This window comes from Vulpes vulpes, chromosome 3 (genome assembly GCF_048418805.1).
Source record: "Vulpes vulpes isolate BD-2025 chromosome 3, VulVul3, whole genome shotgun sequence".
In the NCBI taxonomy this organism is placed as follows: Eukaryota; Metazoa; Chordata; class Mammalia; order Carnivora; family Canidae; genus Vulpes; species Vulpes vulpes.
The window spans coordinates 60804549-60818403 of NC_132782.1; positions in this window are offsets into that span (position 1 = coordinate 60804549).

Here is a 13855-nt window from a genome sequence, read left to right on the forward strand (position 1 = left end):
TAAACATATATTTGGTTAAACCTTCCTCTGTAGATAGATTCTAAGGATTAGCAGTGGGATTGATGATTCCTTTATTCCTGAATTGGCTGGGACCATGAGCAACTGCAGTTTGTGGACTATCCAGTGACCTGTGTAAAATGAATCTTACCGTGTCAGGGGAGATAGGTAACTGTTAGGCATTGTATCCTCTACAGAGAGGCCTAGGGATGGTGTATTCGGAACTTACTTGGTTTCCTGAATATTGAAATGTAGGCTGAAAGTGCTCCCTAAAGAATTTGGTGAGGTGTATATAGGACATTAGAGATTCTTTAGAAATAGTAATATTTTGTCAGTATAGGCAAAAGTTTAATGCAGGCTTTTGAACAAATGCTTAAAAAATATTCCACCTGACCAACTATCTTTTTTTTACCAGCCAAATTATTGTTCAGGAGTTTCATACATAATAGTATTTTGTTGTTGCTTTTGTTTTTGTTTTTTTTTTTTGTTTTTGTGTTTTTTTTGGTTTGTGTTTTTCTTGGCTTTATCATTGTACGCTGTTACTATCAATCTAGCGGAATGGACAAATAGCTGTGTAAATAGCTTCTCATATGATGTTTCTACTGATAGCTGTTTGACTTTTTCTTCCCATTATGAATGGGAGGATCATTTGTAAATTCCCTTTATGGATAGCTACCAAAAAAAAAAAAAAAATACTGGCCTGACATGTGACCCTGTCTCCGTTAAGCCCAGAATATGAGTGCCTTTAGCAAGTTTTAGCATTTCGCAGAGAGAAGAGATGATAGAATTATTGCCATTAATCACAATTTGTAAAACAGAAGCTTGGAATAGCAAAGGTCTGTGTGAATTCTGCGTTCTACATCTTTTTTGTTTGTTTAATGCAATTTCAGTTTCATACTGAATAAAATTGTTAACATTATTGATCAGGAACTGTACACCCTGAAAATAAATCCAGTTATCCCAGGCTGGCAATAGTCATAGATTATTTTTCACCTTGATCTGTGTTGCATTTATTTAGTGAAGAGTGGTATGGTGGACTGGGAAGGGCTTGACACTGAGGTTTGGAAAAACTTTATTCCAGTGGTCTTTTCCAAACATGTCTACTCTGTAGAGAGAATTATTTACTTGCAAATGTAGTGTGTGAAGAAGAGACTGTCTTGTCCACAATACTTACTAATTGTGTTGTTCATCTCTCTGTTAAAGAAGGGATCTTCACAAATGGGATTTGAGGCCGTAAGCAAAAATTCCCACTGCAATTAATTTAAAATTCTAAATTGCCTGAATCTTTTAAACATGGCTAAATTAATTTTATTTATGGAAAATTTTAAACATACATTGGAGTTGAAAAGATTTTGCCAGTAAATTCTACTATCAACACTGTACTAGGCTTGTATTACCACATATCCATCCATCAATCCTTGGAGTATTTTAAAATACATACTTCAGTGTAAATTTCAGACAATACATTTCCCTTAAACACTTCAACATAGGTGTCATTAACCAGAATTTATTATTTGCTTAAATATTACTATCTTTTAAAAAGCAGTGTATGAAGTTGATAACTGGAACCAAATAACATACAGTTTTTTCTCTTGTGGACTTTAAAAGCCTTCTGATTTCTGTTTTTATATGTGCTTAGCAAGTGAAGGAAGACCGCTCCTTTCCAACCTCAAGTTTTCTGGTGTTGGTCATTTTAAATGCTTAGTTGTCATACCTTTTTAAAATTCCATAAGAATTTTTTCTTTATCCCACTTTTATGGTGTATTTTTGCTGAACTATGCAGCTTCTTTAAAAAACTGTAAATTACAGATTGGGGTTTATTAAATGAGCTTATACCTCATTCATTCTATTGCTGCTTTTCTCCATGATACCATGTCTCTCATTACTTTCACCTGCTCTACCAGAACGTAGAGGTAGAGTCAAATGCATAGGTGATTAGGTGTTTTAAGGAACTTGAGAAGAACAGATTTTGTAGTTTTGAAAGTTGAAACCATTAAGTTATCTAAAGCCTTTGAATTCCTGAGAAGTGTCATTGCCCATCCTTCCTCTAGCCATAATTAGCAGGATCAAAAATGATTGTACTGTACAATGAGTTGTTGAAATTGTGAGCCTTAGTAACCATCCTTAGCTTTACTCTAGTACTGTTTAGGAAAAAGTTTTTTGACATATGCCTTTATTTTTATGCCAATTTTTTTTGTGGACAAAATCTGAAGAATTTAAGTGACTTGCTCCAGGTCATGAAGATTCAATGGATAAGTCAGAATTGAAACTTCACTGTTCCTGATTCATATTCTTGTGCTTATGTGATAAGCATCATGGCTTCCAAGATAACTGAACATTCCTTTGGGGACCGTAAAATGAAAGTATGTATTTTTTACTAATTAGACTAGTTTTTAGGCATTTCACAATTCTTTGAATTTAAAGATTTTTTTCATGGTCATGTTCACGTTCCTCATTAAGCCAGTGTAATTGCTAGAAACCTCATTTCACTGTTTAATACCAACTAATAATGCAGGTTTTATCAGATTTCTTTTTGCATTTAAATAATGTTCATGATTACTCATGACTTTTTCTATGTAAGTGCTTAAGTGACCCCCTCACTAGTGAAATAAATGTTCTATATCACTAATTCAATGTATATTCTCTACATGATATATTTTTTTAAGGAAAAGTAACCCCATGTGTCAGGATGAGTGATATCCTAGGGCAAAGCACATATAAAGTTTATTTCTAGTCTGCAAATCTGGCATTTACGGGAACAAAACTCTTTTAGAGTGGCTGGTCATTGCCTTCTTTTGGTACTTGAGCACCTTTCTGTGGTTTTGTAAATTGATGTGTCATTTTGTAAGAATTTCATGTTGATTCTGTGTTAATTGATATTCACCTTGTGGTATCCTCAGCTGATTGTAATAATTTAGTTTGGGTATGGTGTGTCTGCTTTGAAATGCCTTACTAGAGCATGTCAAATTTTGCTCTAAAGCATTCCATGTATCTGCTAGGGCAGTAACTTGCCTCTCTGAGTTGTATGCTCTAGATTCAGAAGCAAAACTGATTTTGCTTTCACCTTTAAGATTGCATTTTAGTGTAGTTATTGTTTTAAATTAGAGAATAAAATCATAAAAAAAAAAAAAAACCAAGGGAGAACCCTTCATTTAATGGCATGGCAAATTTTTAAAACTGCTTTTGCTATTTCACTAGAAAAAAATCTAGTAAAGGATATAGCTAAAAAACGCCAGCCAGAACTGTATGAAATTGGGGTTGTTTCCTAAAAATTTTTCTAAATGTCATACAGGGGTTTAACATCTGTGTATGCTGTTGGGGCTAAGTGCCAGTCACTAATTTGGAAATCTGTTTGCATTCTGGGGCTGTAAAATGGCAAAAGTGTCATGGGATTAAAATCAATCAGCTGTGAATTGTAAAATTGAAATTGCTTTTTTTGGTTTCATTTTCTTCAGCATATTGAATATAGAAATCCAAAAGTTATTTAAAATTTACACTGCTTATGTTGATGGCTCATTTTGGCTGTGTATCCTCACTTATGTACTGATTTCTGATAAAAGCTTGACATTATTATAACAGGTATTTTGTGTTCAATTTAATAAAACAGTTTCTGAGTCTTGTCTGCAGATGGTTTGGTTGTGAGTTGGAGATTCTGGGAAAAGGACACACGTCAGCACTAAGGTGTTAACTTTTTTCTTTTATTCAAATTTTATTTAAATTCACTTAATTAACATACAATGTATTATTAGTTTCAGAGGTAGAGTTCAGTGACTTATCAGTTGTATATAACACCCAGTGCTCGTTACATCACGTGCCCTTCTTCATGCCCATCACCCAGTTACCTTATCCCCCTACCCGCCTCCCCTCCAGCGACCCTCAGTTTGTTTCCTATGATTAAGAATCTTTAATGGGTTGTCTCCCTCTCTGATTTCATCTTGTTTTGTTTATTTCCTCCCTTCTTCTATGCTCCTCTGTTTTGTTTCTTAAATTCCACATATGGGTGAGATTATACGATAATTGTCTTTCTCTGAGGTGTTATTTTCAATGCTGATGGTGAGTGGCTGTCATTTTAGGAGTCATCTGTCTGCACGTGATATGCCTTGGACTTCTTGAACTTGTGCAGAGGATTGTCAGCTCTTGGGCTTGTGGTAGACTTGACCTCACTGCTCACACTCCTTTTTCCCTACATCACTGGAGTTAGCCTGAGACTGGAATAAGTTCTCAATTTTATTGATATATTTTAAAATTTCTCTTCCCTTCAAATTCTGAGAAACCCTGGGCTTAGCAGGACCATAATCATTGCTTCTGAAAATAAACACCTGTGAAAAGCCATCTACCCATTAATCTTTCGGGTGTTTCACATATAAAAATACTTTTATCATTAGCTTATACTACAATATATTATTGGGGTAGTGTCATTTAAGTCTTCTGGTTTATTCTGTGCAATGTGCTTTTGAATTAAATGCTCATTTTAAAAAGTAGATTATAGGCCTGGAAGGTGCTGGTTATGGTTTGTTGAATCAGATGCAAAACACATACACTTAACTGTCATGGAAAAAATTCTTGTGTCTGCACAAAAATTGTTTCTGAATGAATAGATCACATCAAATCTGTGTGTTGTAAAAATACTCAAGGCAGCACATTTTATTAAATCATCTCTAGGAGATCTTTAACTTAAAATAAAGCTATGATAATGGACATTAAAAAAAAGAGTCTTTGATTACTAAGCTTTTTAGCTTTTCTTTCTTCAGGCATTTCTGAAGCATATTTGCTGAAAATCTATTCAAAATTAGTCACCGTTACCCTTTAAAATTGCCTGTATGTAAAAGACTAGCAATGAAATTTCCCAGTCTGTTATAAATATAAGATTGTAAAGAGATCAGAAATAGACCTTTTTGTGATGAATCTTAAGATATTTATCATCTGAGTTGAGACAACCCACCAAGTTTTATTCCTTTTTAAAAAATATTTATTTATTCATTATTCATTCATTCATTCATTCACACAGAGAAGCAGGCTCCATGCAAGGAGTCCAATGTGGGACTCGATCCTGGGAATCAGGATCAGGCCCTGAGCCAAAGGCAGACGCTCAACTGTTGAGCCATGCAAGTGTCCCAGTTTTAGTCCTTCTTGTAGGATATTCATAAACTATTGAAATTTGGGAACTTAAAAAAAGATGAAGACAGGCAACGATTGTGCACTTTAAATATTATTTAACAGGGATGTGATTATGAATCTGCCCCCCCCCCCCAAAATCACCAACAAATATACTCCATAGTGCGTACATGCATACGTGTACATGTATGTAAGAGGGAGAGAGATGGAGATGGATGGAGCAAAATGTGTATTAAGAGGAAGAGTGTGGAAGTATGTTGTAATGAAAGTATGTCCAAAGGAACAGGTGTGTTTGCCACTGGAAGAAATAGGCTTCATCATAGGAGTCCATAACATTTGCTTGGCACTTTGGATGTCTTTAAGTATGTAATTAGAGCTTCAAATATGTTTTGGCGGGCAGCCATCCCTCCAGACAGGAACAAGATGTCTTTCATACTAGCTTTAATTTTTAATCTTTGCTAATGCCTGAGGCTCTTCTCTATCCCTGTTTTTTAGAAATAGCTTACTGGGTTATGGACTTTGACCAAAGGTATCTAGTGCCACCATGTGGACTCTTTAATTCTTACAGTTAGCAGTTTGAATGTGGTTAGTGCAGGACTTTGGAAGCAGGATCTTTAGGTGAAAACCACCTAGTGGAGGAGAGGAGTTTTTAATCCATAAATAAAACAAGGACAGTCATCATGTCTTTAGGAGATATCAAGGAGTGTATTCTTTTACACCTTTGGCTACTAAAGACTGCAGAGTCAGAAAAGCAGTGGATTGGGAATCAGAATACTGTGTGTGTGTGTGTGTGTGTGTGTGTGTGTGTATGATTTTTTTGTGATTTAAAAACGTCTATTTTGCTTTAAAAAAATTTATCATACACTTTTGGGTATGTGAACACCAAACATGGAAACTAAATAGGAATAATTATCAATGAAAGCCTCAAATTGGAAGCAAAGGATTAGAAAAATCTCTTATCAAAGGAAATTGTTAAAAATAAAAAATTACATATAGGGGCAAATGTTAAATGTGGAAATGATGCTGACAACATAAAAACTAAACTACAAAATGCAAAATACAAAAAGTTTTCCCAAACAGTTTATTTTGGGGAAAATATAATGTTCTATGCCTCAATAATCTGGCAGTATTTTAAGCAGACATATTTTTAAGTCTTTTGCTAAATATTTCAAACATTTAGAAAAAGTGCACACTAGGATAACTGGTACCAATTCTGTCTACCTGTGAGCTCCTGGACATGTCTCTTAACTCTTCAGTTACTTAGAATTGAGGTAAATGTGAATTCCAGTTATTTCTTTTCACTCCTCTCAGAGTATGGATAACTTAGAGAATTAATCTTCTTTCAAAATTGGTTGAGTGTTTTGAATAGATAACTCCTAAACGAATCTAATCTCATGCTCCCATGTTTTCCTCCCCAGAAGTGATGGCACTTCCCAGTTTCTTAGGTATTTTTCAGAGATATTCTATACAATAAGAAGGGTGGCATTCCATACACACTTTTTTTTTTTCTGGTGACCAGTGTGCCTTGGCAATCATTCCATAGCAGTACATGTGGATCTCATTCTTTTTGACTGTATGGTATGCACTCATATAATTTCCAAGATATCTTTTACTGGGCCTTCTTTGATTGTTCCTCATTGATTTTTCTTTAATTCAAAGCTCTAAAAAATTGTGGTAAAATGTTCATAATATAAAATTTATCATTTTAACCATTTTCAAGTCTGCAGCTTAGTGCAGTGGCACTAAGCATAATCATACTATTGTACATTGTTACCACTAACCATCTCCAGAACTTTTTCCATCTTCTCACACTGAAACTCCATAACCATTAAACAATAACACCCATTTCTCTCTCTCCAGCCCCATGGCAACCATCATTCTACTTTTTTTCTCTATGAGTTTGATTACTCTAGGCACCTCATACAGGTGAGATCGTACAGTATTGTCCTCTTGTGACTGGTTTATTTTATTTAGCATAATATCTCTAAGGTTCATATGGTAGCATGTGTCAAAAATTTTCTTCCTTTCTGGGCAGAATAATGTTCCAATGTATGTACATATCACATTTTGTTTATTCATTCATCTGTCAGTGGACATTTGGGCTGCTTCACGTTTTGGCTATTGTGAATAATGTTACTCTGAACAGGAATACATAAATTAAAAACTTAAAAATTAGAGGAGGTTAAAAATCCTACTAAAAGATGAATGGGTCAGGGATCCCTGGGTGGCGCAGCGGTTTGGCGCCTGCCTTTGGCCCAGGGCGCGGATCCTGGAGACCCGGGATCGAATCCCGCATCGGGCTCCCGGTGCATGGAGCCTGCTTCTCCCTCTGCCTGTGTCTCTGCTTCTCTCTCTCTGTGTGTGTGACTATCATAAATAAATAAATAAAAAAAATTAAAAAAAAAGATGAATGGGTCAACCAGGAAATTAGAGAAAAATTTAAAAGATTCATGGAAACTAATGAAAATGAAAATACAACCATTCAAAATATTTGGGATACAGCAAAAGCGGTTCTAGGAAGCAAATACATCGCAATACAAGCCCCCATCAAAAAATTGGAAAAAATTCAAATACACAAGCTAACCTCACACCTGAAGCCTAAACTAAGCAGCAGAAGAGAAATAATAAAGATTAGTGCAGAACTTGGGGAACCTGGCTGGATACCTCAGTGGTTGAGCATCTGCCTTTGGCTCAGGTCATGATCCTAGGGGGATCATGGGATCAAGTCCTGCATCAGGCTCCCTGTGAGGAGCCTGCTTCTCCCTTTGCTTGTGTCTCTGCCTCTCTCTGTGTGTCTCTCATAAATAAATAAATAAAATATTTTTAAGAAAAGAAAATAATACTAGAGCAGAACTCAATGAAATAGAGACCAGAGAACTGTAGAACAGATCAATAAAACCAGGAGCTGGTTCTCTGAAAGAATTAAGAAGATAGATAAACCCCTAGCCAGCCTTATTAAAAAGAGAAAAGACTCAAATTAATAAAATCACGAATGAAAGAGGAGAGATCACAACTAATACCAAGGAAATACAAACCATTTAAAAAAATGTATTATGAGCAGCTATATGCCAACAAATTAGGCAATCTAGAAGAAATAGATGCATTTCTGGAAGACCACAAATTACCAAAACTGGAACAGAAAGAAATAGAAAACCTGAAGAGGCCAATAACAAGCAAGGAAAATGAAGCAGTCATCCATCACCTCCCAAGACACAAAAGTCCAGGGCCAGATGGCTTCCCAGGGGAATTCTATCAAACATTTAAACAAGAAATAATACCTATTCTACTAAAGCTGCTCTGAAGGATAGAAAGGGATGGAATACTTCCAAACTCATTTTATGAGGCCAGCATTACCTTGATCCCAAAACCAGACAAAGACCCCACCAAAAGGAGAATTATAGACCAATATCCCTGATGAACTTGGATGCAAAAATTCTCACCAAGATCTAGCCAATAGGATCCAACAGTACATTAAGAAGATTATTCACCAAGTGGGATTTATCCCTAGGATTCAAGGGTGGTTCAACACTCATAAAGCAATTAATGTGATAAATCACATCAACAAGAGAAAAAACAAGAACCCTATGATCCTCTCAATAGATGCAGAGAAAGCATCTGACAAAATACAGCATCCATTCCTGATCAAAACTCTTCAGAATGAAGGGATAGAGGGAACATTCCTCAATATCATGAAAGCCATTTATGAAAATCCCACAGCAAATATCATTCTCAATGGGGAAACACTGGGAGCCTTTCCCCTAAGATCAGGAACGAGACAGGGATGTCCACTCTCACCACTAGTACTAGAAGTCCTAGCCTCAGCAATCAGGCAACAAAAAGAAATAAAAGGCATTCAAATTGGCAAAGAAGAAGGCAAACTCTCCCTCTTCACAGATGCCATGATACTGTGTATAGAAAACCCCAAAACATCCACCCCCAAGATTGCTAGAACTCATACAGCAATTCAGCAATGTGTCAGGATACAAAATCAATGCCCAGAAATCAGTGGCATTTCTCTACCCTGACAATGAGACTAAAGAAATAGAAATTAAGGAATCCATCCCATTTACAACTGCACCCAAAACCATAAGAACCTAGGAATAAACCTAATCAAAGAGGTAAAGGATCTAGACCCTAAAAAACTACAGAACTCTTCTGAAAGATTGAGGAAGACACAAAGAGATGGAAAAACATCCTATGCTCATAGATTGGAAGGATAAATATTGTGAAAAAGTCTATGCTACCCAGGGCAGTTTACACACTCAATGCAATCCCTATCAAAATACCATGGACTTTCTCACAGAGTTGGAATAATCCTAAGATTTGTATGGAATCAGAAAAGACCCTGAGGGACGCCTGGGTGGCTCAGAGGTTGAGCATCTGCCTTTGGCTCAGGGCGTGATCCCAGGGTCCTGGTATTGAGTCCTGCATCGGGCTCCCTGTGGGGAGCCTGCTTATCCCTCTGCCTGTGTCTCTGCCTCATTCTCTGTGTCTCATGAATAAATAAATAAAATCTTTAAAAAATGTTTTTTAAAAAGACCCCAAATAGCCAGGGAAATATTGAAAAAGAAAACCAATGCCAGGGCATCACAATGCTGGATTTCAAGCTGTATTACAAAGCTGTGATCATCAAGGCAGTGTGGTACAGGCACAAAAACAGACACATAGATCAAGAAAACAGAACAGAGAGCCCAGAAATGGACCCTCAACTCTATGGTCAACTAATATTCGACAAAGCAGGAAAGAATATCCACTGGAGAAAGGATAGTCTCTTCAATAAATGGTGCTGGGAAAATTGGACAGCCACATGCAGAAGAATGAAACTAGACCTTTCTCTTACGCCATACACAAAGATAAACTCAAAATGGTTGAAAGATCCAAATGTGAGACAAGAATCCATCAGAATTCTAGAGGAGAACACAGGAAACAGCATTTTTGAAACTGGCCACAGCAACTTCTTGCAAGATATATCTATGAAGGCAAGGGAAACCACAGCAAAAATGAACTATTGGGACTTAAGATAAAAAGCTTCCGCACAGTAAAAGAAACAATCAGCAAAACTAAAAGACGACGTACAGAATGGGAGAAGATATTTGCAATGACATATCAGATAAAGGGCTAGTATCCAAAGATCCAAGATCTATAAAGGACTTTTGAAACTCAACACCCAATTAACAAACAATCCAGTCGTGGAATGGGCAGAGGACATGAACAGAAATTTCTACAAAGAAGACATACACATGGCGAACAAGCAGATGAGAAAATGCTCCACAACACTGATCATCAGGGAAATACAAATCAAAACCATGATGAGATGCCACCTCCCACTAGTGAGAATGGTGAAAATTAACATGACAGGAAACAACAAATGTTGGAGAGGATGTGGAGAAAGGGGAACCCTCTTGCACTGTTGGTGGGAATGTGAACTGGTGCAGCCACTCTGGAAAACTGTATGGAGGTTCCTCAAAGAGTTAAAAATAGAGCTACCCTATGACCTAGCAATTGCACTACTGAGGATTTACCCCAAAGATACAGTTGCAGTGAAATGCCAGGAAACCTGCGCCCCAATGTTCATAGCAATGTCCACAGTAGCCAAACTGTGGAAGGAGCCACGATTGGATGTCCTTCGACAGATGAATGCATAAGGAAGATGTGGTCTGTGTATACAATGGAATAGTACTCAGCCATCAGAAAGGATGAAGATCCACCCTTTCCTTAGAGGTGGATGGAATCGAAGGGTATTATAGTGACTGAGGTAAGTCCATCAGAGAAGGATACTCATCATAGGGTTTCATTAATATGGGGAATATAAGAAATAGTGAAAGGGATTATAGGAGAAAGGAAGGGAAGTGAGTGGGAAAAATTAGAGAGGGAGACAAACCATGAGAGATCTCTAACCCTGGGAAATGAACAAGGGGTAGTGGAAGGGGAGGTGGGCGGGGGGATGGGGTGACTGGGTGAGGGGCACTGAGGGGGGCACTTGAGGGCTGAGCACTGGGTTTATACTATATGGTGGCAAAGTGAACTTCAATAAAGAAAAAGGCCCCTGAGATCAGAAAGAGGACAGAACTGATCACAGCCTTTTTCACATAAAAGACACAAGGATTCTCCTTGATGTCTGTGGAGTCACCCAGGAGAGCCAACTTTCCAGGGAGGCAGAACTGAGGTGAGCAGGCATTCATTCTAGATGGGGGACCCAAAAGACAAAGGTGTGGGAACAGGAAAGCCCAAGCTTGCTTGAGGGTGAGCTAGCTCGTGGGTGCTCATGTGTGTGTGCTTGAGGGGGGGATGGGTACCCTATTCCAGAAGACCCAGTCACCCGGCTCAGACACCTGGACTTGTAGAGGGCCTAGTACTTTCCCAGGTTCTTCATTCCTAATCATCAGTGCAGAATCTAATAAAAATGTGGCAATTAAAGGTCACTCACAAACCCTTTACAGAGCCACAAGGAACCACCAGCAGGATGGGGGACATCTCCTCTACTACACGGGTTCCAGATCTATTGAAGGTCTGTAATCACTACTTACCACCCCATTGTCAACCCAGCCATGTTGCTAGGTGCGTTTTCCAGACTTAGTCCTTTTAACTTAATCTCCATGACTAAGCCTTGTCATTCTGCTTTAGAAACTGAGAAAACCAGGACTCGGTGTTTTAGCATCCCAACACCATTTATTTCTTCGTGTGTGATATCAAGCACCCTTCTTGCCCCCCTGTGTTTCCCTCACCATATCAGAAAACAGCGATAAGGCTCACAAGAACCCGAATTTCTTTGGTGGGGGGCAGGGGGTGGATAAAATGATTTAGTGCATACAAAAAGGCTTGCTCTAGAAACACTTGCTTCCTTCTGGCCTTGACAGTCATAGACCCTGTCACTTCCCATTCTCTTTAGAGGTCCAGTATCCTCTTACTGTCCTTCCTTTAGAAAATAATTTTCATGGATGGATGGCCCATGTCAGACAGCACCTAGGTTGTCAGGAACTTGGGTTTATACTTAGCCTCTTGGCTGTACTGAAAAGGCTTACCTGGCATAGGCCAGCTCCTCGTGTTTCTGAGGGAAATTTGCACCCTTTGTTTGGGGGGTATGACATTGACCTGCCATGAAATTCATCTGGGGCTTGTTCATACGGGGTGTTCCCAGGTGATTAAGCTCCTGATCATGAAGTGGGGACTTGGTGTGAATCTGAGCAGTGTCCGTTGTTTTATTTATTTATTTTATTTTTTTGCCTCCTGCTAAATGTTTTTTTTTTTAAATTTTTATTTATTTATGATAGTCACAGAGAGAGAGAGAGAGAGAGAGAGGCAGAGACACAGGCAGAGGGAGAAGCAGGCTCCATGCACCGGGAGCCTGATGTGGGTTTCGATCCCGGGTCTCCAGGATCGCGCCCTGGGCCAAAGGCAGGCGCCAAACTGCTGCGCCACCCAGGGATCCCCATTTCAGTCCTTTAATTGCTACAGCTGAGTCCACATATGTTTATAGATCATCAGTTTGGGGTGGATATATGTGTCGTTCAATTTCTTTCCTTGGTGTTTGATAGTTTTGAGAATACAAATCTTTTGCCTCTTTGGTGGGGTTTATTTCCAGGTATCTTATTATTTTTGGTGCAGGTTTAAATGTGATTGTTTTCTTAATTTCTCCTTATGCTACTTCATTGTTACTCTATAGAAATGCAGCAGTTTTCTGCACATTGATTTTGTGTCCTGCTACTTGACTGAATTTATCAGTTCTAGTCGATTTCTGGTGGAGTCTTTCAGGTTTGCTATATAGAGTATCGTGTAATCTGCAAATAGTGAAAGTTTGACTTCTTCCTTATACGTCTGGTTGCCTTTTAGTTCTTTTTGTTGTCTGATGGCTGTAGCGAGGCCGACCAGTACCAGGGTTGAGTGAAGGAAGTGAGAATGGACATCCTTGTCTTGTTGTTGGTCTTAGTGAGAAAGGTCTCTTTTTTTCCCATGAAGTAGGGTTGATGTTGTTGCCTGTGGGTTTTTCATATATGACCTTTCTTATGACTAGAGCTCCTCTGTTGAGGGCTTTACTCATCAATGGGTGTTGAACTTTATCAAATGCTTTGTCTGTGTCTCTTGACATGATCAGAAGGCTTTTATCTTTTCTCTTATGGATGTGATGTTTCATGTTGATTGATTCTTTACCATTGAACCACCCTTGCATACTGGGAAATTCCACTGGATTGTGGTGAATTTTTTAAATGTTTTGCTGGCTTCTGTAGGTTAGATTTGTGTTGAGAATTTTTGTACCTATATTCATCAGAGATGTTGGCCTGTAGTTCTCTTTTTGTGTGTGATGTATTTATCTGGTTTTGGTATCAGGGTCAGGGTAGCCTCATAAAATGAATCTGGAAGTTTTCCTTCCTTTTTGGTTTTTTTTGAATAGTTTGAGAAGAGTAGGTATTACCACTCCTTCAATGTTTGGTAGAATTTGCCTGTGAAGCCATCTGGTCCTGGGCATTTGTTTGTTGACAGTTATTTTTATTACTAACTCCATTTGCTTGCTGGTAATCAGTCCGTTCAACTTTTATCTTTCTTCCTGCTTCAGTTTTTGTAGCTTCTATACTTCTAGGAATTTATCCATTGCATGTAGGTTGTCCGATTTGTTGGCAAAGAGTTTTTCATAATATTGTGTTTACAACCATTTACGTATGCATGGAGTTGGTTGTAGTTTCTCCTTTTTCCTTTGTGATTCTGTGTCTTTGAGTGTTTCCCCCTTCTTTTATGAGTCTAGCTAGAA